The sequence below is a fragment of the Pelophylax lessonae genome, assembly GCF_965119305.1.
Source record: "Pelophylax lessonae genome assembly, chromosome: 5".
NCBI classification, from domain to species: domain Eukaryota; kingdom Metazoa; phylum Chordata; class Amphibia; order Anura; family Ranidae; genus Pelophylax; species Pelophylax lessonae.
In genome coordinates this window covers 373,505,603-373,533,402 of record NC_138772.1, presented here as the reverse complement: position 1 = coordinate 373,533,402, position 27,800 = coordinate 373,505,603, and positions in this window count along the sequence as shown.

Here is a 27,800-nt window from a genome sequence, read left to right as displayed (position 1 = left end):
GCGTGTGCAGCAAATGGGCTACAGGTACCGCATTTCCCAGGTCAAGCCACTTTTGAACCAGAAACAGCGGCAGAAGCGCCTGACCTGGGCTACAGAGAAGCAGCACTGGACTGTTGCTCAGTGGTCCAAAGTACTTTTTTCGGATGAAAGCAAATTTTGCATGTCATTCGGAAATCAAGGTGCCAGAGTCTGGAGGAAGACTGGGGAGAGGGAAATGCCAAAATGCCTGAAGTCCAGTGTCAAGTACCCACAGTCAGTGATGGTCTGGGGTGCCATGTCAGCTGCTGGTGTTGGTCCACTGTGTTTTATCAAGGGCAGGGTCAATGCAGCTAGCTATCAGGAGATTTTGGAGCACTTCATGCTTCCATCTGCTGAAAAGCTTTATGGAGATGAAGATTTCATTTTTCAGCATGACCTGGCACCTGCTCACAGTGCCAAAACCACTGGTAAATGGTTTACTGACCATGGTATTACTGTGCTCAATTGGCCTGCCAACTCTCCTGACCTGAACCCCATAGAGCATCTGTGGGATGTTGTGAAGAGAAAGTTGAGAGACGCAAGACCCAACACTCTGGATGAGCTCAAGGCCGCTATCGAAGCATCCTGGGCCTCCATAACACCTCAGCAGTGCCACAGGCTGATTGCCTCCATGCCACGCCGCATTGAAGCAGTCATTTCTGCAAAAGGATTTCCGACCAAGTATTGAGTGCATAACTGAACATAATTTTTTGAAGGTTGACTTTTTTTGTATTAAAAACACTTTTCTTTTATTGGTCGAATGAAATATGCTAATTTTTTGAGATAGGAATTTTGGGTTTTCATGAGCTGTATGCCAAAATCATCAATATTGAAACAATAAAAGGCTTGCACTACTTCAGTTGTGTGTAATGAATCTAAAATATATGAAAGTCTAATGTTTATCAGTACATACAATACAGAAAATAATGAACTTTATCACAATATGCTAATTTTTTGAAAAGGACCTGTATATCGACATAGATATAGATATATATATATACAAACCCAATTCCAAAAAAGTTGGGACACTGTACAAATTGTGAGTAAAAAAGGAATGGACTAGTTTACAAATCTCATAAACATATATTTTATTCACAATATAATATAGATAACATATCAAATGTTGAAAGTGAGACATTTTGAAATGTCATGCCAAATATTGGCTCATTTTGGATTTCATGAGAGCTACACATTCCAAAAAAGTTGGGACAGGTAGCAATAAGAGGCCAGAAAAGATAAATGTACATAAAAGGAACAGCTGAAGGACCAATTTGCAACTTATTAGGTCAATTGGCAACAAGATTGGGTATAAAAAGAGCCTCTCAGGGTGGCAGTGTCTCTCAGAAGTCAAGATGGGCAGAGGATCAACAATTCCCGCAATGCTGCGGAAAAAAATAGTAGAGAAATATCAGAAAGGAGTTTCTCAGAGAAACATTGCAAAGAGTTTGGAGTTATCATCATCTACAGTGCATAATATCATCCAAAGATTCAGAGAATCTGGAACAATCTCTGTGCGTAAGGGTCAAGACCGGAAAACCATACTGGATGCCCGTGATCTTCGGGCCCTTAGACGGCACTGCATCACATACAGGAATGCTACTGTAATGGAAATCACAACATGGGCTCAGGAATACTTCCAGAAAACATTTTCGGTGCCAGCTAAAACTCTATAGGCCAAAAAAGAAGCCAAATCTAAACATGATCCAGAAGCGCAGGCGTTTTCTCTGGTCCAAGGATCATTTAAAATGGCAAAGTGGAAAACTGTTCTGTGGTCAGACGAATCAAAATTTGAAGTTCTTTTTGGAAAACTGGGACGCCATGTCATCCGGACTAAAGAGGACAAGGACAACCCCAGTTGTTCTCAGCGCTCAGTTCAGAAGCCCGCATCTCTGATGGTATGGGGTTGCATGAGTGCATGTGGCATGGGCAGCTTACACATCTGGAAAGGCACCATCTATGCTGAAAGGTATATCCAAGTTCTAAAACAACATATGCTCCCATCTAGATGTTATCTCTTGCAGGGAAGACCTTGCATTTTCCAACATGACAATGCCAGACCACATACTGCATCAATTACAACATCATGGCGTAGAAGAAGGATCCGGGTACTAAAATGGCCAGCCTGCAGTCCAGATCTTTCACGCATAGAAAAATTTGGTGCATCATAATCAGGAAGATGCAACAAAGAAGACCTAAGACAGTTGAGCAACTAAAAACCTGTATTAGACAAGAATGGGACAACATTCCTATTCCTAAACTTGGGCAACTTGTCTCCTCAGTCCCCAGACGTCTGCAGACTGTGATAAAATGAAGAGGGGATGCCTCGCGGTGGTAAACATGGCCTTGTCCCAACTTTTTTTGACATGTGTTTATGCCATGAAATTTAAAATCATTTTATTTTTCCCTTAAAATTATACATTTTCTCAGTTTAAACATTTGATATGTCATCTATGTTGTATTCTGAATAAAATATTGAAATTTGAAACTTCCACATCATTGCATTCTGTTTTTATTCACAATTTGTACAGTGTCCCAACTTTTTTGGAATCGGGTTTTTATATATCTAGATAGATAGATAGATAGATAGATAGATAGATAGATAGATAGATAGATAGATAGTGTTTGGGAGTTCTGAGTAATTAGATAGATAATGTTTGGGAGTTCTGAGTAATTTTCTAGCAACAAAATTAGGATTTTTACATGTACGAGAGGAATGCCAGAATTGGCCCGGTATGGAGGCATATTTCATAGGTCTTCTTTCCCCACACCTACCTCTCTTATCCTTCATTCAGAATCCTTTGTTTTTTCCAGGACCCCACTTGCCAACCTTTAAACACTAAAGGAGGAAAGACTAGATTTCACCGCTTGCTAACCCCTAAAGGTATAAAAACCCTTTTTCCACCTACAAAAAGATTATCCCTTGCTTAACTCTGAGTTATTTTGATATTTACAAGTTGAACACTATGGAAAAGATTTAATTAAACTGGTGCAGCTTGTTCAATTCAGCTTTGAAAATAAAATCTAGAAGCTGACTGGTTACCATGCACAGCTGCACCAGATTCTGTGTGCACCAGTTTTAGTAAATCTTCCCCTATGTTTCCACTACTGCCCTCCTGTCAGGTGAGAATTTAACATTCACATCCATTAAATATAAATGCAAAAAAGATCTACGTTCTTCAGGGCTGATCCCTTTACTTCATAGTATCCTGATAACTAAATACATGCCAGAACTTCTCTATATGTACCCAAAAGGAAATCAGACTTGGGAACAGCCTTGAAAAAAAGATGACTGGGCCCAAATTTGGGACATCACAAAGCCATGCTCACACTATGCAACAGTAGTTGAATCTGAGTAAAAGGTATTACTATGATGGAACATGGCACCTAAACACTTAGAACAAGTATTCCTTGGCATTGGCAACCCTATCAGATGTTTTTGAGGCTGTTCAGAAGTAGGCACATATACACATACATGGTTGAACTATCCCACTCTTCAAAGAATAGGTGTGCAGTGTTATAGAATCCTACTTATTCTTTTTTCAAAACCCAAATCCTATAAACCCATTTGAAGGGCTTCTTAATGTGAAACCCCCAAATGTCTCCAAATATCAGTATACACGTTTGACGTGTTCTGACAGCTTCAAAACAAACAATAGCAAAGGTATGGCTATCCAACACTTTATATGTGGCAGAATTCAAATGTGGGCTACATTAGACACTGATCACTAAAAAACTGCCAGGAAATCTACAAAGAACAATGGCAAAATTCTGCAAGGTCTGAGAACTGTGGGTCACACTTTTTTTGCCTGGTGACTTTGATCACTGTCTCCTTGAACTGTAATATAAGCCTTTTATCACCTCTGGTACCCTTAGTGTCAGGAGCGTGTGCACTCCTGCTTCATCATAGCTGCTGATTCCAGCATCATGGTTTTGGCTGTGGCATTTCTTGCCTGTCTGTCCACCTGCAAGGTAATTGATTGTGGCCAGTCTCTGGATGGAGACCAAACCTGATTTAGGCCAGCCAAGCCTGAAGACCCATGTCTGTGAAATAGTGTTTGTAAGATGTGTTCCAATTTCCCTGTGTGTCTGCTCTGCAGTCTGCAGTGCTAGGTTGGATTGCCTCATTGCCAACATCAGATCAGATATCAACTGCTCTCTGAACTTTGCCTGCCTTTTGACTCAGATTTGTCCCTAACTATTCTGAACCCCCCCCCCCCCCGCCCTGTACCTGGACTGTCCCTGAACCTCTCTGCCTGTCTGCCAACCGCAAGTCCTGGGGACAACCGAGTACTGGTAGGCCTGCTTCCCTTTTGGGAAAGGGGACTGCTAAAGGTGAAGAACGCAGAAGCTAGCTATAGTGTCTGACCACCTGCGTTAGGGGTAAGTGTGACACTTAGTCACTAAGAGTTTGCAAACCCCACCTCCAATTCCCCTGAGGAGCTAAACCCCACACCCCACCCTTAATTTCCTTCTATACCTACTATTCCCTTTTCCCCCAGGACTCTACCAGTTCTACTTACTGTATCTCCCATTTCCACCCTGACAAATAGCATCTTATTAAAGTATTATCAATGTCATCACATTCTTTAATATTATCTAAAACTTTCATGATTGTACTGTCCACACACTGTAAAGTACTCTTTTCTTTACAAAACAAAAAAATAAAAGCATTATGAAAGACGTGCTGATTTGCAAGTAGAGATGTATAGAACTGTTCGCCGGCGAACAGTTCCCGGCGAACAGTTCCCGGCGAACTTCGCATGTTCGCGTTCGCCGCTGCGGGCGAACATATGCGATGTTCGGTCCGCCTCCTATACATCATCATTGAGGCAAACTTTGACCCTGAACATCACAGTCAGCAGACACATTCCAGCCAATCAGCATACCTCCCTCCCACACCTTCCCACCTCCTATAAATAAGCAAGGGCAGCATCCATCTTAGATAATTTCTGTGTTACTGAGAGCAGGGAAAGTGCTGGTGCTGCTGCTGTTGTTATAGGTAGGGACAGTTCCCGGTCTTGTTAGCCAGTGTTCTTGGTACACTCCTGCTGTAAGGACAGCACCCCAAAAAGCCCTTCCTAGGGCTGGTATTTGAGGTTTTTTTTGGATATATATATATATATATATATATATCTATTGTCCCCAAAAGCCCTTTTGAGGGCTGGTATTTGTGTAATTTTTTTGTTCTGTGATATATATATATATATATATAATCTATTGTCCCCAAAAGCCCCTTTGAGGGCTGGTATTTGAGTATTTTTTTAATATATATATATATATATATATATATATATATATATATATGTAGCATGTCCAGAACCAGAAAAAAAAATTCATATAGGTGTAAAAGGGGTTCCCACCATCCCTGCTCTACTGAAAAATTATCTTTTTTTTCTGGTTCTGGACATGCTACAGAGCTGAAACTTCACAGGTACACTTTTTAGACCCCCTATACACTAAATCACACAAAAAAAGTTCTTAAAAATTGTCATTTTTGATAGAGAGCCAATTATTGGAAAACTTATAAAAAAAAAAAAAAACTTAAAAAAAAAAAATTCTTTGGATTTATTGTCTGGGGGGTCTAAAAAGTGTACCTGTGAAGTTTCAGCTCTGTAGCATGTCCAGAACCAGAAAAAAAATAGAATTAGGGTTAGGGCTAGGGTTAGGGTTAGGGTTAGGGTTAGGGCTAGGGTTTGGGTCAGGGCTAAGGTTAGGGTTATTTTTAGTGCTTAGGGTTAGAGGGTTAGAGTTAGAGGGGTAGGGGTAGGGCTACTAACTCTAACCCTAAGTATCTCACTGTAACCCTAACCCTAGCCCCTAACACTAAACCTAACCCTAACCCTATAACCATAACCCTAACCCTCTAACCTTAACCCTAAGCCTAGCCATAAAAATAACCCTAACCCTAACCCTAACCCTAGCCCTAACCCTAGCCCTAACCCTAGCCCTAGCCCTAGCCCTAACCCTAACCCTCTAACCTTAACTCTAACCCTCTAAGCCTAGCCATAAAAATAACCCTAACCCTAAACCTAACCCTAGCCCTAACCCTAACCCTAGCCCTAAGCCTAACCCTAGCTGAAACTTCACAGGTACACTTTTTAGACCCCCCAGATGCTAAATCCAAAGAATTTTTTTTTTTTTTTTTTTTAATTTTTCCAATAATTGGCTCTCTATCAAAAAATTACAATTTTTAAGAACTTTTTTTTGTGTGATCCCTCTCCGGCATGCCACAGTCCAGGTGTTTGTCCCCTTGAAACAACTTTTCCATTACTATTGTGGCCAGAAAGAGTCCCTGTGGGTTTTAAAATTCGCCTGCCTATTAAAGTCTATGGCGGTTCGCCCGGTTCGCCGGTTCGCGAACATTTGCCGATGTTCGCGTTCGCCGTTCGCGAACGGCAAATTTTAGGTTTGCGACATCACTATTTGCAAGCAGTAAATAATGAGTTGTCCTGCGGGACCTGTGTGTAGTTTTACTAGCTGTCTCTGTCACTGTTCTCAAAATAGAGGTGTCTTACCAAGGCAGAAATTTGGGAGGAAGGGTAAAGTGAAGATTGCATCAAAGCATTCAGCCATGTGCATGGCAGTTAAAAAAAAAAAAAAATAGTAGTTGTCCTGCAAATGTTTGATGTGATCTTTATTTAATTTGATCTTTCTTCACTCACTTATACTTTAGTAAATCTGGCTATGTCAACAAGCTGTAATCAAGTGACAGGGATCTTCTATAGGCTAGGCATTATTCTCAATTATACTGCAAAAACAGGAAAAAATAGCCCAGCCGCCTCACACCTCACCAGGCCAGAGTGGTTAGCAGGTGAAAGCCGGTAAAAGCAGCCTCAGCTCGATTCATCCAGACCACAACTCCCAAGGGCGGGGCGGGCCAAGACACATGGAAGTTGTAGTCTGGATGACCCGAGCGTTTACCTACTTTCACCTGCTAACTACTCAGGTTGGGTGAGGTGTGCGGCGGCCAGGCTATCTTATCCCATTTTTGCAGTATGATTTGGGTCTGGACGGACCTTTCCTTAGCCTGAACCTTTAATAGCCAGCAGCAGTCAACTCATCAGACCTTGACAGCCACAAAAAAGGCTGCTCTACTTGTTGAAAAAAATGCAAATGCTTTCCATCTAGCCCCCTTACCTGCACCCCGGTTGATGTTACAATGCTATATGCTTGTGGCACCAAACTAAAAAACATAGATCTGGTCACCAATAAACAGTTATTTTGCACAGTTAAAAAAACAGTTAAAGTGTTACTGGCATTTTTTTTTTTTTTTTTTAAGAGAAAGTAAATGAAAATGTTTTTTTTTAATGAGTTTTATTCTTTTTTTCTTTATATAAATTGCCTGATAATAAAGGTGGTAAAAACATGTAAATGCTTATGTGGTTAAGGAGTACGCCAGTTTTAATATGTCACCACTCACCAGTGACTGCAGTATGCCACTGTGTAACAAATGATACATATATAAATAGGTACCTTTTAAGCTCTTACAAATTTTTCACATTATTCAGTTTTCTTTAGTGATGACATTTTCAGCAAACAGTTTAACTAAATGGCCACTTATTTTCTGAGAGAGCTGTATACTTACTGTATATAAACACAAATTGTTGTTGGATATGTTCAATTTGATCTACTGTATGAAATAGTGAATTCAATACCTTTTGTTGTTGACTATTAAATATACTCTTAAACAAATGGTATATACAGTATATAAATACTGATACTATACAGTATATACTGTAGGATGTATAATAAAAAAAACACACTCTGAACCTTCATCAGTACATTTCAACATGTATATTCCATTCGGTGGAAGCCTAATCACTACCCGTCAGCAATAGAAAGCAAAGAGAACAAAGTAGCAACTACTTTTGCTGTCCCTGGAGAGATCAAAGCCAGAATCCAACACTGTGCTTCATAGAACAACATATTAGACATATTTTCCTTATTTCAAAGCTTGGTCCAGGATGTAATGTTGTTGTTTTCATTCTGTTATTTTATCACAGTGTAAAGGTCATTTCTTGATGATATCTACCATGGCATTATATTGTAAGCTTTTTTTCTATTGTTCCTATTATCATATAAATAAAATGAAGCGAGCAGTATGTTATTGTGACATATCCGCATAACATTTTACCCCATGTGCTTCACTATGCTTTGTTATTGTAACTGTTTATAGCATATGCACTTTATCGAACAGGACTACTTTAATTCCACGCCTTTTGCAGCCCATACCTTTCCTTTGCTAGCCCCACAACCCTACCGAATACCAGGAACCAATAAATGCATGAGAAAAAAAGAAAGCAGTGCCTAACAAAGGTTTTTTCTTGATCTCTAGTTCTAGAGTCCAGTTTAGGGTAACATAGTGTGATCCAGGGTGTCAAAGGTCATTGGCCATCAGAACGACTCTTAGTATGTATGCTTTGCTTCATTGGAACAGGATAGCTGAAAATCTGTAGTTGTACCAGCTTTTTGTGGAACTTACAACCATATTTAAAAGAAACAAGGGACCCAATCAGGGACTTTGACCCTAAGCATATAGTAGCCGCCTCATGGACACATGTGGCTTCCATTTAGAAAAATAGTATAAACTTTATTAACTATCAAAAATGTATGTGCAAAAAGACAATACCCCTCCACCCAAAAAATACAAATAGGGCAACGCATACACCTAACAAGACATCACCCTAAACCAGTGGAGATTGAGTCCAAAATGGACCCTAACAATAATTTGCCTCAAAGGAGAGTGTCAAGCTATCTACCCAATACCTCGCAAGACAACCTGAATAATACATATGACATAGAAAGCAGTGGATATCAGTGTCATAAATAAATAATGTTGCAGTAAACCCCGCAAGATTATGTAGTTAGATAAAACACTCACTGAAGCAGCAGGAAGATCCAACTGGAAGGTGAGGTCATTCAGCAAATGCAAGATCGTAATAGAGTAAAGTAGAGATGGGTGAATGGTTTCGGCCCGAGCATGAGTTCAGGCCAAACATTTACCCGTTCAGCCGTTTACCGAACAAATTTGTAGGGTGTGCACAGAGTTTTTGACCCGACAAACACCCTGCTAAGCACTGCACAGTGCATTCTGCACCCTGATTTGACAAGGCTTTGTGTAAGCTGGTTGTTAAGGAATAGGGCCAGGAAGCTGGCCACGGCGTCCTTAACAACCGATGAGTCATCAGCTGTCAATGGGTTTCCTTGCTGACAGCTGACTAAAAAAAATTGTGACAGCAAAAAAATAAAGAAAAAAATGGCATGGGGTCCTCCCCAGTCTATACCAAGGCCTTCAGGTCTGGTATGAATTTTAAGGGGAACTCCATGCCAAAATGTTTTAGAAAAAATGGTGTAGGGTCCCCCCCAAAATCCATTCCAGACCCGTATCTGAGCATGCAGCCTGGCAGGTCAGGAAAGGCGTGGGGATGAGCGAGTGCCCCTTCTCCTGATGCATACCAGGCCACATTCCCTCAACACGAGGGGTGGGTGCTTTGGGCCAGGGGGGACTCTGTCCCCCCACCCTAAAGCACCTTGTCTCCATGTTGATGGGGACAGGGGCCTCTTTCTGACAACCCTGGGCTGTGGTTGTCAGGATCTGGGCGCCCCCAGATCCCAGCCCCTCCCCTATGTCGATGGATATCGGATACATTGTACCCCTACCCATTCACCAAAAAAGGGTCAAAAAGTAATAACCACAATAAACAGTTTTTGACAAGTCCTTTATTAAAAAATAAAAAAATAGTGTCCCTCAATGTAAATCCACTGTCAATCACTATGCCTGCTGGACCCCCATTTTTTTTTTATTAAAAATGCTCTCGCCTCCTGGGAAGCCTCCTACCATCTGCCTGGTCTGTGCTTTGACAGTTCTTATGCAGGCAAGGGGCGGGGCCACACGGTTAAGTCACGCGGTGGCACCCCCCCTTCTGACATCAAGTCTAGTATGGATTTTAGGGGGAACCCCAAGCTGTTTTTAACTTTATTTTTTCAATAGCCGGGAGTCGGCAATTGTAACTGTGAGTCATTTTAAATGGGATTTGACTTTTTTTTCTTTAGAAATGTTATTTTTGCTGTAGCATGTTCTATGCATGCTACAGATGTGCCACTTTACAGGCACATTAGGGATCCCCCGAGGCACTATATTTAAAGGAATTTTTCACTTTTATTGTTGCACTTAAGGCTTAATTAAAATCACTGCTCCTGAAAAAACTATTGTTTAAAAAAAATAAAAATATTGACAAATGTCCCCCAGGGCAGTACTCAGGCCCCCATACCCCTTTTATGGCCAATTACTTGCATATAAGCCTTCAAAATGGGCACTTTTTACTTTTGCTGTTTGACTCCCATAGACTTCAATTGGTCATTCGGGTTAGAACATTTCCCCTGTTTGGGAGTTCTGCTGTGAACCGAACAGGGGGGTGTTCAGCCCATCCCTAGTGTAGAGCTTTTGAAGGTTTCCTGATGTCCCCCAGATAGGGACTAATAAGTCAATGTCATTTGGCTGGTGCACTAACAATTGCATCAATGACACTAAAGTCACTCCTTAGTGATATTACACCAGACGTGTAAATGATAGTGCCGCTGTAGGCAACTTACAAATGAAAATGTATATTGCAAGTCAACCCAAAGATGAAACTCATATGCAAATAGATTGACTGTAAATTGCTGAGACCAGGCATAGCTTGGAGTCCTTAAGGAGGGTGTTATGTTAGCACATGTATGAAAATCACGATTGCTGCCAAACCAACTTTTGCACAAACCAATTAATATACACTTATAGGGGTTTTTTTTTTTTTTACCAAAAATATGTAGCAGAATACAAATTGGCCTAAATTGATGAAGAAATTAATTTTTTTTAATTGACTGTGTTTTATAGCAGAAAGTAAAAAAAATATATATTTTTTTTTAATTGTCGTTTTTTTGTTTATAGCGCAAAAAGTAAAAATCTCAGAGGTGATCAAATACCACCAAAAGAAAGCTCTATTTATGGTAAAAAAAGGACATCAATTTTATTTGGGTACAGTGTTGCCCGAATGCGCAGTTGTTAGTTAAAATACGCAGTGCCGTATCGCAAAAAATGGCCTGGTCATTACGGGGGAAAAACCTTCCAGTCCAGAAGTGGTTAATGTGAATGAAGTATATTTTTTGAAGTATATTTTTGGAGTAAATAAGGACCTATATATATGTTTGTTTTTTTCACATCTGCTATTGGAAGAGGACTTTGAATAATAACAAGGACACTTTGTGGTGTGTCAGGAATATATTTTTATTATTTTTTTCACTGTATTCATGCTACATACCATATTTCCTATACTTTTGAGCTGGCACAGAGATTAATATAGATTGAGCTGAACATTTTGTTACATACAATTCCTATTGGATGTCCAGGGGGAGAGTTCAGAACAAGTAAACAAGGTTATCTGCTGTATTTTCAGCACTAGATAACAATTCATTCATACCAAGAAATTGTGTGGATGAAGAAACCAGATCCAAAGCATTCATACACATACCTTTAACAGGTTAGGAAAGGACTAAGTCTAGAGGGAGGGTTTTTTCAGAGGGAGTGAAGTATGATTCCTACAAAACAAATGCAACATCTATCATATATACAGACCTACCTTAACTCATTGGCGCTGAGCGCAAGAAAATATGTGGCCTCTTGGCAGCTGGGCCCTGGCATAGAGTGGCCACATATTTGTGTACAATAACTCCAATAGAGCTGTGTCAAGAGCGCATGACCTGTGTGCTCCCGACACGGTCACCGGTGGCTAACGGAAAACTCCTGTTGGTATCTAGTGATCAGGACCTTTCCGATCATGTGACTGCCATGAGACAGCCAATCATGGCAGTCACATGACGATAACCCCTGCCTGCCTTCCAGCATTCTAGACCCGTTAAAGGGGTGCCATGCCCTGGCTCCAAGGCGTTAAAGTAGCTAAAAGCAAGACGTCCTCTTTCAAGATCTAATAACTGATCGAAGATTGACACCAACATCCCGTTGAGTAGAACTTGTCTGAGTGACTGTGCATTTCCCCAAACAAACATGAGGACAAAGTAGCCTAGAGATGGATGCTGGGTGGTGAAGGGATGTACCCTGTATGGATGAAATCTCTTCTGCTGAATTAGTTCCATTTGTCTCCTTCTTCTTGTCCTCATAAGCAGAAAATTGAGTATAGCAAAAGTCGAAGTCCTCTGAACAAAGACACAGGAACTGGGAGGGCAAAAATGCACTATGGGTAGTCAAGGAACCCAAAAAAAAGGAAACAGTTGTTATAGAAATTGCAAGAATTTACTACCACAGATAAACACAATTGCATGTAAACGCATGTAATTGCAGGTAATAGCAATGTACAACTGCAAGTGAACACTGTGCCAGGAGTGCTGGAATTTCAAAATAACAAATATGTACAGTATTTGCAAGTGGCAGAAAAAACGCCCAGGTGAAAGGGACCGAACACATTCATCTTTCCAGATAAAACACAAAACTCCCATTTATTTAATTGCATATTCATTAATATATTATTTATGGAGATTAAAAATATGATAATTTATAAGAATATCCTAATATGCTAGTTAATTTACAGCTAGTGAAAATGCTCCTGACACGTATTTCCTTTGTCATTTTTCTCAGTCATAGTAATACTCTTCCTGTGATTATAAAAGTGTTACAGTATTACAGAAGTGCTACTTGTACTTCCATTATCAGCTTGATGATTTGTGAACTCCATTTTAAGAAAAAAAAAAACATTAAACCTATTTAGAAACAAAAAAGAACACATGAGATGCTCACGGATCTGGACATAAAAAAATATCACATTATCTACCAATAAAACAATGTAGTACCATTTTTTTTCTTTGGGGGGTGACAAACAGGGCTATTTAGTGATGGTATTGTAATAAAATATACATATTTTTAATTTTTTCATGTTACTCAAGAAAAAATGAAATACAATAGAAAAACAGTGTGGCTTCTTTTTTTAGTTTCAATATTTTTTATTGAAAAAAAAAATGTGTACATACTGAAAGACAGAACAACATGTCCTTAAATAATAATCAATTAATATTAAAGGTATTTTTTTAAAATAAAAATGTAATACTTACCTGTTCTGTGCAGTGATTTTGCAAAGAGCAGCCCCAATCCTCCTCTTATTGGGTCCCCCGCCAGCATTCCTGGCCCCTCCTCTTCTCCTAATCTCCCCATAGCAAGCTGCTTGCTTTTGGGGCACTCATGTGTGCTCACTGCTAAGCCCTGCTTTAAGTGTCCATAGGACACACAGAATGAGGCTGTCCCCCCCCCCCCCACTCCCTCCCTACTGGCTGTGAGCCGTTATTGACAGCAGCGGGAGAGCAGCCAGTCTCATGCATATCGCTGGACTGCACTTGGGCTTAGGTAAGTATTGTGCAGTGAAGAATGTGGGTCTAGTATCTGTTTTCTAATCACAGACAATAGCTAATCTAGCTGTAACAAGCAAGTGCATGAGAATTGTGTGCAATAATGATGGCCAAGCCTCAATACCCACTCCCAAGAGTACTAACCTGGGACCTGGAACACTTACAGAAGCAGTTGGAGTAGAAATCCAAAGAAAAACAGCTGACCAAAAGTCATGAAGTTTGGAGCAACTCCACCAAGTATGAGCCATGTCACCTGTGATACCACATAATCTCCAGGGAGCAGTTAAATAAAACAAGTAAAAGCTGCTCTGGGGTATAATAATAATTGTTGGGGTGTAATAATTCCAAATGGGAGAGGAATTTGGATAGTTTAAGCGGCCCAGAGCTTGCATAGTACCAGTTTTTAGGTAAGATGAAGAAATTTAAAGTCGAACTACACTGCATCTGAGCACCACAAACCACGAATGCTTTTTTATACATTTTTGGTATTCAAAGCAAACTTATCAATCCATCTATGTTTCAATGCTTAATTTTGCTGAGAAAGCAATTTGAAAAACACCCCTTAGCATTTCTGGATGTTGCCATCTTGAGCTTGGCAGATGATTCGTGTAGCATTTTCTTTTTGGAATCCATCTGCCCCTAGCTCATGCATGCAGGCAAGTGGGTGTACTTAGCTGAGAAAACCCCTACCCCTTACTGAAGACTCCTGGGATGTATGACTTCATTTGCCCAGACATGGAAATCAGGAAGTAACCGAAGAAATGAAAAAAAAAAAAAATAAGTAGATATGATATACTTTTCGTCAGAGCTGACATCATCAATGGTTATAACATCAGCTCTAACGAAATGCATCGGATCGCGGCATGCTGACGTCACCCTCACGTTCCAGGAAGGACGGGCGGATTAGCCGACCGGCCGGCGGCTTGTTTGTTCGAAATGCAATACTCTGCATGTTATGTGAGTGTAATTCTTTTTATCTAATAAATGTACTCATTGGTTTTACGCTATGGAGCTCTCATTTTGTGTTGCATGATGGTGGTAAATTATTGGAGACCGTGATAGCGGATTTGAGCTGACCTGAGGTTAACATCATTGGGATATCAGGCTGCCCCTTGTGTCCGTGTAAAGCCATTGTGTGTCTCTTGCTGCATTTACAGGCGCACTCTTTACCAGTTTCTGGTAAGCAGCATATATACTGGTGGAGGATTAGCACCTATGGTGGATTTTTTCATCCTATATCACATCTTTACCAAATTTTGGACTTTCATTAGAGATTTTATTGCACCTTTCTCATTTAGTTCACCCCTTTATTCTGTTTGGACACTATATTTTGCCATTGTGCATTTTTGATCACTTTGTTTACATCTAATATATATACATCAGTTGTGGTTTATATCAGTTTGATCATATTCATTGTGTTTTATGACCAATCACTAGTGATGGACGAACATCGGGTGGGGTGGTTTGTGAACGCGACCCCCAAACCTTCTCAAATGTTCGCGAATCGCAAGTTCGCGGAGGACCCCATTCACTTCAATGGCAGGCGAACATTAAAAACCTACGGGTCATATTTGCAGCCACAAAATACTTACTAGCTGTGCACACATAGTCCCACAACATGGACACTGACATACCAGAAGTATTGCTATTGGAAAAGTTGCCATAAATTTTTATTTTTTTCGGCCAAAAAATGTATTTATTTTTTTTCTAAATCAGCCAGAACTGGCATTCACAGGATACAGAAGTAAGTGTCGGCCAGTACAGGCCCCAAAAATTAGCCAACAGGCGTTCACCTGACAGCAAACAACTTTGTATTCTGTGGCTGGAGGTACAATAGGCATTCACAGGATACAGAAATAAGTGTCGGCCAGTACAGGCCCAAAAAATTAGGGAACAGGCGTTCACCTGACAGCAAACAACTTTGTATTCTGTGGCTGGAGGTACATTAGGCATTCACAGGATACAGGGTAGGGGGGGGAGTACCACGCTTCAGGGAGGTAATATTGAATAAATATGTGAATGGTAATCTAATATAGGAAAAATCAAAATAGATAAATAGCTGTGATAGTGCTCAAATAATTTGTGATATCTTCTAAAAAAATCAATATGAATCTCCAATCAAACAGTATGTCTTAAAATAATCAGTGAACCATAATGGATCTATACATATAAAGTGCAACAGTGCTTATCCAGTTGATGACGAAAAAGTGCTTAAATGGTATCTCAATTGTTATTAGGTGATTAAAAAATATACTCATATAAGTGACAATAAAGTATTCAGTGCTCAAGACATTCACAGGTGAATAATCTGGTGTATTACACAGTTTACAAATGGTATACATTTTTCGCTGTATTTACCTAAGACAGGGACCATGAATTGTTATGGGTGGTGGCGGATATTTGTGGTCTGTCATGAGGAATCTGAATCAACATGGTCTACTGGTCACATGTTTTGAATTCCTCCGAGATCCATGCCTCATTCATTTTTAGAAATGGGAGGTAGTCAACACTGTCGTGAGCTAGGCGAGTGAGCTTATCGGTCATGGTCCCCCCTGTTGCACTGAACGTCCTTTCGGACAGGACACTGGACGAGGGGCAAGCCAACAGTTCCATTGCAAATTCTGCAAGCTATGGCCAGAGGTCAAGCCTACCCACCCAGTAGTCCAGGAGTTCATCACTTCTCAGAGCGTCCACATCGGCTGTTAACCCGATGTAGTCGGACACCTGTCGGTCTATGCGTTCCCTGATACTGGAGCCTTTGCAGTCAACGCATAAGTACTCACCTAGGGACGATCCACTGGACGGTTGGAAAATAGGATTTCCATCCATCCAGATTTGATGGATCGGATCGGATGTCAGCGGTCATGTCTCCGCTGAAATCCGATGCCCCATAGACATGCATGGAGGGACCGTTCAGATCCGCCAAAAAAACGGACAGGCGGAACTGAACGGTCCGCCTGTGTGAAAGGAGTCTAAGAAGGCACCTGGACTCCCATCACCGAGCCCAGTGGGAGCAAAACCCACAAAGCCACACTCCAGACTCTCACCGTCCAACCTCTTTTCCTTCTCCTCTCTCCTCACAATTGTCCTCCACTCCACCTTCCATCATGCCATCCTCACGTTTTTCTAGAAAAAGGCAGGCTTCCGTGGCCCAAATGTTCGAGCATAAAAAAATGATGACGCCGGATAACCCTCTTGCCCAACGGTTGACCGCTGGCTTGTCGGAACTGATACCCCGCCAACTACTGCCATATAAACTGGTGGGCTCGGAGGCCTTTCGGAAATTTGTGGCCATTGGAACACCACTATAGAAGGTCACAGGAAGGAAATATTTCTCGCAGAAGAGCATCACAGAGCTATTTGGCCGTGTTCAGCAGCAAGTGAATGTATCTCTGGCACACAGTGTCGGTGCCAGGATACATCTGACCACAGACACTTGGACTAGCAAACATGGGCCTTCCCTGTATATAACTTTTACTGCCCGCTGGGTGAATCTTCTGACGACCGTCAAGCATATAACCCGTGGGACCCATGTAGATTTGGTTTTGCCGCCACGGATTGCATGCAGGGCCTGCCTCTTCTTCTCCTCCTACTCCATCCTCCCTCTCCTCCTCGGCTGACTCCTTCTTTTCCGCTGCTACCGTCTCTTCCGCTGCACCACCCAAGAACCCCAGAACCTATTCGACACAGCCAGGTGAGACATTGCCATGCTGTTCTGCGTCTGTTGTGCCTGGAAGCCAAGAGCCACACTGGTCCTGCACTCCTTTCAGCTTTGTGTTCACAAGCAGATCAGTGGCGCAAAGCTTTGCCCAATCAGGGCGCAGAATACACTGTGCAGTGCGCAGTGCATTGCAGAGTGTTTGGCGGGAGATTACCCTGCAAATTCGGGTGTTCAGCGAATGAACGAACAGGCAAATGTTCCGCCTGAACACATGTTCAGGCCAAACTGTTCACCCAACCCTAGTAGGGACCAAGATGTTGAAAAACTGCTGTAAATATGGCATCAGTTCAGAAGCTTGGATAGTTTCGGGGATACCTCTAATTTTGAGAAAATTCCTGCAAGAACGATCTTCCAGGTCAGCCTGTTTATCAGCCATGCATTGCAGCTAATCTGAGTGAGATTGATAGGCATCCACAAGTTCATTACAGTATATGCTGCAGTAAAATCAGTAAGCTAATGTTCCACATGCTTGGGGCATTCTCCTAAGTCAGTGGGTCCCAACCGCTGGCCCTCTGATGTGTCATGTGACCTCCTGCTCTGGGATGGCAGCTTGGCAAGCCTAGATCGCAAATTGCCAACCCACCATCTTAGAGTATCAGTATTCTGAATGGAGCTGGCAGCAGAGGAAGCACAGGTGGGGAGGTAGCGGCGTAAGCCGATGCTTCCTGTGTAGCCCTGGTTCCTGTCCCAAGCGAAGTGATACCAAATTTGCTCCGCCTAGGACAGCAACAGCTATCGATATCTAAAGAAAGAGAGATTCCTGAATAGAAGATTATTATTAAAGGTCAGTTGATTGCTAAAAACTCACACTGTTTACGGTATATAATCACAGTGTATATATGGGCATATCTGTTCTGCAGTGCTTGCTGGGCTGCTTTCAAACTGATCTGCAGGTGCACCGCAGTGCCCCTCAGGTTTACCTGCACTGAGCCATTGACTTCTGTTATTACCTGTGGGTTTAGTACGCTTTCTGAAAGCGCACCAAAACTTCAGAAACACTTTCAGAAAGTGCACCACACCTGCAGGATATCATAGAAGTTCATGGCAAAGTGTGGCTAACCCACAGGAAAGCCACAGGTGCACTGCGCTGCACCCAGGGTGTGAGTAAACTGCAGTGCAACAATGTGAAAGCAGCCTTAGGCCTCTTATACATGAATGGTCTGATCGGGTCTGCCTGCCCTGTTTTTCAGGTGGACCCAATCGGACCCTCTATTCACCTGTATGAAGCAAAAGATGTTACAATCACCTACCCTCATCTGATCTGCTGAAAAAAAAACAGTAGGGGGATCTGTCATCTTCCATCTGATGGGATCGGAGGGCCAATAGAGTAGTACAGGCTGTGTCTGTGTCTGCTCTGCATATGCTGACATCATCCACTGCTCTACTGACCCCGTCCTCTGTCCTACTGACACTGTCAACTGCTGTACTGATTGACACTGTCCACTGCTTTAGGCTAAGTTTAGATTTTTACAGTAACATCTGTTTTATTATAGGTTTTCCTTACTATTTAGTTAGGGCCAGGCCTTGCTAGTTTATTTACTTTTGGAAAAAAGGCAGTGGTGGAATTCAGCCGGTTCGCACCGGTTCGTTGGAACCTGTTACTAACATTTCAAAAGTTCCCCGAACCGGTGCAAGCCAGAGATCGGGCCGCTCCATTATTGTCACCCAGCTGGTAATTTACTGGCACAGCTGGTATTTGGGGATCCCCAGCAATTGCCAGTATTTTTATTGCAGCATTTGTGCGCTACACTGGTTGCTAGGGTGGCCAGCCGCCTAGCGTCTAGCAACCAGTGACCTGCCGAGGAGGAGAGGAATCAGCATGCAGAGCGAGACAAGGAAGATCCACCTCCCTGACTATTATTGAATGTCTGGCTTCACCCACCTCCTCCCTGCATCCTCACAGTGTGGCCGCTGCAGAAGAGAAACTGCCTGACAGAAAACCTCAGAGCAGATATAAGCTGATGCTTCGGTGAGTCTCCCCCTCTCCCTCTCCTCCTCCTCTCCCTCCTCCTTCTCTCTCCCACTCTCCCTCTCCCCCTCCTCCTTCTCCCTCTCTCTCCAACCTCTCCCTCTCCCCCTCCTCCTTCTCTCCCTCTCCCCCTCCTATCTCTCCCACTTCTCGCTCTCCCTCTCCTCTCTCTCCCCCTTCTCTCCCCCCTCTCCCTCTGCCTCTCCCCCTCCCGGCCCCCCTTCTCTCCCCCCCTCTCCCTCTCCCCCTCCTCTCTCTCCCCCTTCTCTCTCTCTCTCTCCCTAGGTGCTGTTGGCCTTCTAAATTTTGGGGTCAATTTTTCCAGTAATTAGGCAGAGTTTGTCTGTGGTGATGGAGCACTGGATCTGCATCATGGATAGCTGGCACTTGCAGTTCACATACTAGTATATGGACTATTCACAAGATTAATGTGTTTATATGTTGATTATTATTATGACATTTAATGTCTGAGCATTTATATCACTGAATGGTGTCACTACATTTGTTCTATGTTGTTTTGACATGATTTTAAGGTATAAAGTTTTTATTGCAGTTGTATTTTGGTATCCTGACACTTCTTAGTATCCAGCGTTCTCTCTCTCTATCCCTCCATCCCTATTTCTTTCCCTCTCTCTCCCTTCATCCCTCTTTCTTTCACTCTCTCTTTCTCCCTCCCTTCATCCCTCTTTCTTTACCTCTCTCTCTGTCCCTCCCTTCACCCCTCTTTCTTTCCCTCTCTCTCTCCCTCCCTCCCTTCATCCCTCTTTCTTTCCCTCTCTCTCTCTCTCCCTCCCTTCATCCCTCTTTCTTTCCCCCTCTCTTTCTCCCTCCGTTCATCCCTCTTTCTTTCCCCCTCTATCTCTCCCTCCCTTCATCCCTCTTTCTTTCCCTCTCTCTCTCTCTCTCTCTCTCTCTCCCTCCCTTCATCCCTCTTTCTCTCTCTCACTCCCTCCCTCCCCCTTACTTTTGTTCTTTTTTTCTCCATCCCTCTTTCTCTTATACTCTCTTCCTCCCTCGCTCTCTCTCTTTTTTTACTTTCTTTCTCTCTCTCTCTCCATACAGGGGAACGGGGGAGGTTGCTGTGTCCACCACCACTCACTGATGTACTAACTCCCTGCTTTTAATTTAACCAGTTCTGGACCGGAAGGATTACCCCCCTTCATGACCAGGCCATTTTTTGCGATTCGGCACTGCGTTACTTTAACTGACAATTGCGCTGTCATGCAACGCTGTACCCAAATAAAATTGATGTACTTTTTTTCCCACAAATAGAACTTTCTTTTGGTGGTATTTGATCACCTGTGTGATTTTAATTTTTTTTGCGCTATAAACAAAAAAAGAGCGACAAAAAAAGAATCCCAATAAGCGTATTTTGATTGGTTTGCGCAAAAGTTATTGCGTCTACAAACTAGGGGAAAGATTTGTGTCATTTTTATTTCATTTATTTTTTTACTAATTATGGCGGCGATCTGCGATTTTTTATTTTTTTTAAAGAAGTTTTTATTTGCGTTTCAAAATTTTACAACAAGGTTCAGAGCATCGTGCAGATTCAGGGAACTCAGAACATTAGATATAACAAGCGTTAACATTCCACAGTGTGCATTACCCGCAGAAGCACTATTTAACAAAATAAGAACAAATCAAACCATAGGGGGGAGGTGGGAGGGGAGGGTGGGGGGGGGCTATTTTCTTGATGCAGAAGGCATCTTATGGATAAGGGACGTCAGGTTAAACATGCCCCCAGAACAAGGGGACTAGGGCATACATCAATTAAGGCACTTGAAGAGTAGTAATAGAGTTAGAGGAGCCATAAAGGGGGGAGTAATTGGGGGGGGGAGGGGGGGGGGAGAAGGGGGGAGGGGTAGGGAAGAGGGGAAGAGAAGGAAGAGAAATCCGAGTGAGCAAAAGTGGAGAGATAAGGGAGAGTAATCTTATATGCAAGCTAAGGACATAAAGCACTTCAACATATCATGTGTCAATCACATATGCATGGAGTATATAACCAGTCAAGCAATACATGGGAGGGGGGGTCTCCCAAATAAGGAAATGGTGTCTGAGTCATTTGGGCTACGGGGGAGATGCGTATAGAAGAGTTCTGCGTAGGCATTCCATTTCCTCCAGAAAAGGGCAGCATTAACTTTGTGAATGGACAGATCCAATTGTTCCTTCTGTAATAGAGCATCAAGGTCTGATTTGACTTCCCCAACCTTGGGTGGTGTGGAGGACACCCAATGGCGTAGGATGACTCTTCTGGCGAACATAAAACAAGTGAAAAGCCAGGGTTTGTGAGTTCGTAAAACCTTAGATCTGCGCTTGAAGTCGTACCCTGAGGCCGGGTTGGGCGCCCCAGGCAAGTGTCCAAATAAAAGGGGAAAAGGATCTTTGGTGGGTTGAAGGGTGGTGACCCGGAGGGCCAACAGTTCTACTTGGTCCCAGAACTTTGATATGTGGGGGCAGGACCACAACTTGTGTAGAAGAGTAGGACGAGCAGACAGGCACCAGGAACAGGCTTGATATGGGGAGTCCAGCCGTGAAGAAGAGAAAGGGGCGTATGCGTGGTGTAAAATCTTAAGTTGCTGCTCTCTCCAGAAGGCATTACAGATGTACTTACAGGTGGCGTTGAATCCTGCTAGCAGGAGAGGCTTTGTGTCCGAGGTCGAGAGTGCCTTATCCCAGGAGGAGGTGTTAAAGTCTTTAGATCTAGATTCCAGTTCGAGTTGAAGTGGGCGATAGAGCTGTGAGATTTTCAAGGGGGGTTTTAGGTTTAGAGAATCCAGTGGGTCAGGGGTGAAGCGTGCAGTTGACCTAGAACACAGGGAGTGTACAAAGGCATGTAGTTGGTGTACATAGAGGAAGTGTATCGGGGGTATTCCATATGTGTAGAAGAAAGGGGGGGGGGAAGCCGCTCAGGTGCAAGCCCAACCTGGTGCTGGCTAGATCCGCCATCTTAAATGTAATAAATAGTGTTGGACTCGTAAAGTGCTAAGTGCAATGATCCTGTGCTATGTGTATTATAAATCAATAAATCCGTGATAAGTGACCCCTTTAGGGTAAACAATCACACTATCAATCCACTTAAAGTAACCATATGCCAACACAAATAGAAATATAAATATGTAAATAGTGATATACTGATGAAAAGTGGGTGTGGTATATAAAAAAAGTGATAAAAATCATAAAAAATATATGTTGAAAATATATAAAAATATATATATATATATAAACACCTATATAAATCTGTAGGAGGGATGGCATAAACAACTTTAAAACACTGTAAAAACTAGCAGCAGATGTATAGAGACAACCATAAATTATAGCAGCATTAATCAAAGTAATATAAGAACCAATAGGTCATAAACATTTGAAACAAAATGGATTATGAGTCCATAAATATAAGGTGCAAACAAAGTGACTTCAGTGCAGGTGCATTCAAATGCTGTTTTGAGGGTGCCCGGATTCCAGTGACCACTCTGTGCTCCCCGCACCCTTAGGACCACACTCACCGACAATAATCACCCCTGCAGGGGTATCAGGCCTTGGAAATATTGCCACTGTATCCCCTCTGCTCTCCCTGGGTGGTCTTATAAGTAGGGGTATGGTCCCGACCTGCCCGAGTCCTCTGTCGCACTGTCCTTGGAAACTGGGGTATCCTCGGGTATGTGGGAAATAAGGCTCACATAGGGTAGTACCGTTTAACAAGGCTTTATTAGTATAAAAAAAGGTACTCACAAACATAAAGAGTCGATCGGCAGGTATACAACTATTGCGGTCGCGCACTTCCGGGACGCCGTGCGTTCCACAGACCGGAAGTGCGTTCCACCAGGCGGATGTGACGCGATGACGCTCTACGCGTTTCGTCAGAATGACGTCTTCAGGAGTAGCGTCATCACGCCATCTCCGCCTCTATATAGTGATATGGTAATCGGGCCGTGGACTATGCTCCAATAGAAAAAAACATACGAACAGCCAATTAAATGATGTGTCGTACCTAGTTGCCGGGTAGGAAACTGGTATAGTGATATGGTAATCGGGCCGTGGACTATACTCCAATAGAAAAAAACATACGAACAGCCAATTAAATGATGTGTCGTACCTAGTTGCCGGGTAGGAAACTGGTATGCGGTTACATATTATGCTACGAACGGTTATGACAACTACCGGTTGTCCCCGTACATGCCGGATCCTCTATTGCGGACACTCCGCTCATCTTTAATAAAATGAACTCCGTCCACAATACTCTGTATTAATTGAAGAGCGGAATAGCCAATAATCCGCACATTTCTTTTTTAAGTTTTTTTCTATTATAGCAGTCTGGAGACAAATTTTGTTGACCTGGTACCTTTACCATCTCACTGCATATGTTTTCCAAACAAACGATCCCAACTTAGATACTGTTTTCTTATTGTACTAAACTAAGCAGAATAAAATTATTGGTGTGAATATAATTAAGGACCGGTGGGTCAATTTGGTCCTCACATACCAATTATAATCCCAAATAGAAAATGAATTTAAATTATAAAATATTAGTCTTAATACAAACAAAAAAAATAAAATAAAAAATTATATATATTAAAGTAGATATTCGACAGAATGCTCCTGGTAGGAGTCTAGGCCAGAGGCTAAATAATAATAATGAGGGCTATATAAAAATAGATAAAAATAAAGATAAAATTTCAAAGGGGTTATTCCAGAAGGTGGAGGATAGATTAAAAACATGACTTACTAATAAAATTTAGAATTAAAAATAAGAATAAGAATACAGGTGGGAGTAGTGGTGCAAGCAATCTCCCTGATGGGTAGTGAAATGGTAAATATAAAGTGCATAGAACACCTATAGTGGGTAACTCATGTTTACAATATATAATATATAGTAAATGCAGGATAGTAGATCATAAAGTGAAAAATGTGGTGGATACTGATAATTAGCTAGGGACTGGGGAATAATGATGTATGCCCCAAAAGGAAGGTATGTATAAAGGATGTACTAAAATCTAAACCTGAGCCAGTGGTGAATCAAACCAAAATGGCATATATAGGTGGCCGAAAACAACAAGAATATGAGGGACTAGACCTGATACTACTAATTAAAAACTATAAATATGTGAAATTTAAAAATTAGAAATAAAACAATTCAGGTCTATGTCTAAATTGAGTCCCTTGGGCTGAAGTGATTCGAGCAGATATATCCACTTGGTCTCATTCTGGGAAATCTTTTTCCTCTTACTTTCCCCTCGCCAGTGTCCTGTAATGGAGTCTATGCCATAAAAAATTAGGCCTTGTGGATTTTTATTATGAACTTCCAGATAATGTCTGGAAAGGCTATGCTTCGGGAAGCCATTTTTTATATTTGTTATGTGCTCCCTGATCCTGACATGAAGGGGTCTGGTGGTACGCCCTACATATTGTAAATGGCAAGTACATTCCACTACATAAGTGACATGTGTGGTGTTACATGTGATAAGATTATTGATTTTAAATTTCCTATGGTTTACCCTTGATTTAAAATCTAGCATTTTCCTGGGTTGAGAAGGATTATTCTTACAGGCCGTACATTTCCTGCACCTGATAAACCCTTTCATATCAGGAAAGATCTTTATACTTTTAGGAGGATCTATTACATTTTTGACCAATCGGTTTCTTAAAGTCGGTGCCCTACGGTATATAAACCTGGGTTTTTCTGGAAGTACTTTGGCTAGTGTTTTATCACTCTTTAATACTGGCCAATATCTCCTAAATATCCTTTCTACATCCTTATATTGTCTATGGTATCCTGAAATAAATGCACAATCAAAATTCCCTCCATTTTTTGCTGTTTTAGTTTTCAACAGGTTTTCCCTGTCTATACTCCTAACTTCCAACCTTGTTTTTTCCAAACAGTCCCTCTCATATCCTTTTTCTTCAAATCTCTGCATTAAAATAGATGTTTGCTGATCGTAGTCATCAAGTTTACCACAATTTCTCCTCATTCTCATAAATTGCCCTTTTGGGATGTTATTTTTCCACTTCGGATGATGACAGCTGGTTCGCGGGATATATCCGTTTTTATCCGTGGTTTTAAAAAACGTCCTCGTTTGTAGGTGGCCATCTTCTTTGAAGATTTGTAGATCCAAATAGTCTATTTTGTCCAAATCCCAATGGCCAGTAAAGGTTAGCCCATACGAGTTGGAATTGATCTCTTCCAGGAATTCCTGTAAGGAATCTCTGGTCCCCTCCCAAATCATTATAATGTCATCTATGTATCGCTTATAAAATTTGATTTCAGGTAAATTTTGGCTGTAAATTTGTTGTTCCTCCCACATGTTCATAAACACGTTCGCCACACTAGGGGCATATCTTGCCCCCATAGCAACCCCTCTAGTTTGTACATAGAATGACTTCCCATACCAGAAATAGTTGCTTTCCATAGCTAGCTTTAGGCCTTCAAGTATGTATTGTATCTGGGTTCTCTTAAGGCTGTTATCCTCATAAAGTGCTTTTTTTATTGCACTAAGCCCATCTTTTTGTTTGATACTTGTATACAACGAGTTAGCATCTATAGTGACCAGGAATTGGGATTCTCTAACTTCTACATTCTTAATTTCATTTAGCAGTTGGGTGCTATCCTTTAAATAAGATCTTCCTTTGGATACGAGTGGTTGGAGAAACTTGTCTAAATATTCTCCCAACCTGGAGAATAAGGAATCCACCCCACTGACTATGGGTCTCCCGGGTGGTTTTTCAAGTCGCTTGTGGATTTTCGGGATATGATAAATCACAGGGGTCTTCGAGGACTCTGGTATCAAATATTTCGCCTCCTTTTCTGTTAAAATGCCCATATCTTCACCCTTCCGTACATATTCCTTAAGTTTTCTGGTATATTCAATTTTAGGGTTTTTCTTTAATTTCTTATATGTGTCCGGCACTTTAAGGAGGTTATCCATTTCTTCCTCATAATCTTTTTTAGCCAAAATGACCAGTCCTCCTCCCTTGTCCGCCGGTCTTATAACCACTTCTTTGTTTTTTTCCAGATTCCTGATTGCTTTCCAGATCCGTTTGCCATCTTTCCCATGTATTTGTAACTGTTTAATATCTTCCTCCACCATTTTTTTAAAAGCATTAATACAATCATTGTTTGGGACTTTAGGATTAAAAACCGAATTGTTCCTTAAAACCGTGTGTTTAAAACGTGTAGATATGGGGTTCTTATATTCCCCCTTGATCTGGAAGAATTTTTTAACATTCAATTTGCGAATGAATTTTTGTAGGTCTATATAGGTTTCAAATTTGTCTATATCCTTTGAAGGTGCAAATTTTAACCCCAAATCTAAAATGGCCATCTCTTCTTTACTAAAAACTATATTGCTAAGATTAAAAATGCCCGTACCTAAAATTCCCTTCTTCGCTTTCTTCCTGCCCCCACGTTTGCCTCTTGTCCGTTGCCTCTTGCCCCGTACCCGTTCCAGTTGTTCCAATTGCTCTGTTGGTAAGGTGCATAGTTCATCCCTCTCTCTCTCTGTGGGGATGTTTGGTCCCTCCTGGGCCCTTGTCCCCATCCTCGATTGTTCGTGTTGTCTGGGAATCCCCCTCGGTAATTGTGTCCTTGGGGGCAGAAGAACCAGAGAGGATGAACCCCAGACCCCTAGGAACACGAGGGAACACAGAGATGAAAGACCTAGATATATGGGAAATACTAGGGAAAGGGCACCTCAAGAACCCAGATTCTTTTCTCCAGGGTATAGGACCCCCACATACAACAGGGGGAGGGGACCCCAAGAACCCAGACACGCATCACCTGGCTATAGAATCCCTATGTTTAACAGATTCTCCCCCCTGAGGGAGGAGAGAACCTATACCCTCAGGGAAGATAGAAGGGGAGGATATAACCAACGGGGAAGGGATTTTTTTCACGTGAACAACTATGGAAGACCCCCGAGGCAACAGAACTGGCAGAACCAGTACAGAAGACCAGGGGGAAGAGGCCCCCAAGGACACAATTACCGAGGGGGATTCCCAGACAACACGAACAATCGAGGATGGGGACAAGGGCCCAGGAGGGACCAAACATCCCCACAGAGAGAGAGAGGGATGAACTATGCACCTTACCAACAGAGCAATTGGAACAACTGGAACGGGTACGGGGCAAGAGGCAACGGACAAGAGGCAAACGTGGGGGCAGGAAGAAAGCGAAGAAGGGAATTTTAGGTACGGGCATTTTTAATCTTAGCAATATAGTTTTTAGTAAAGAAGAGATGGCCATTTTAGATTTGGGTTTAAAATTTGCACCTTCAAAGGATATAGACAAATTTGAAACCTATATAGACCTACAAAAATTCATTCGCAAATTGAATGTTAAAAAATTCTTCCAGATCAAGGGGGAATATAAGAACCCCATATCTACACGTTTTAAACACACGGTTTTAAGGAACAATTCGGTTTTTAATCCTAAAGTCCCAAACAATGATTGTATTAATGCTTTTAAAAAAATGGTGGAGGAAGATATTAAACAGTTACAAATACATGGGAAAGATGGCAAACGGATCTGGAAAGCAATCAGGAATCTGGAAAAAAACAAAGAAGTGGTTATAAGACCGGCGGACAAGGGAGGAGGACTGGTCATTTTGGCTAAAAAAGATTATGAGGAAGAAATGGATAACCTCCTTAAAGTGCCGGACACATATAAGAAATTAAAGAAAAACCCTAAAATTGAATATACCAGAAAACTTA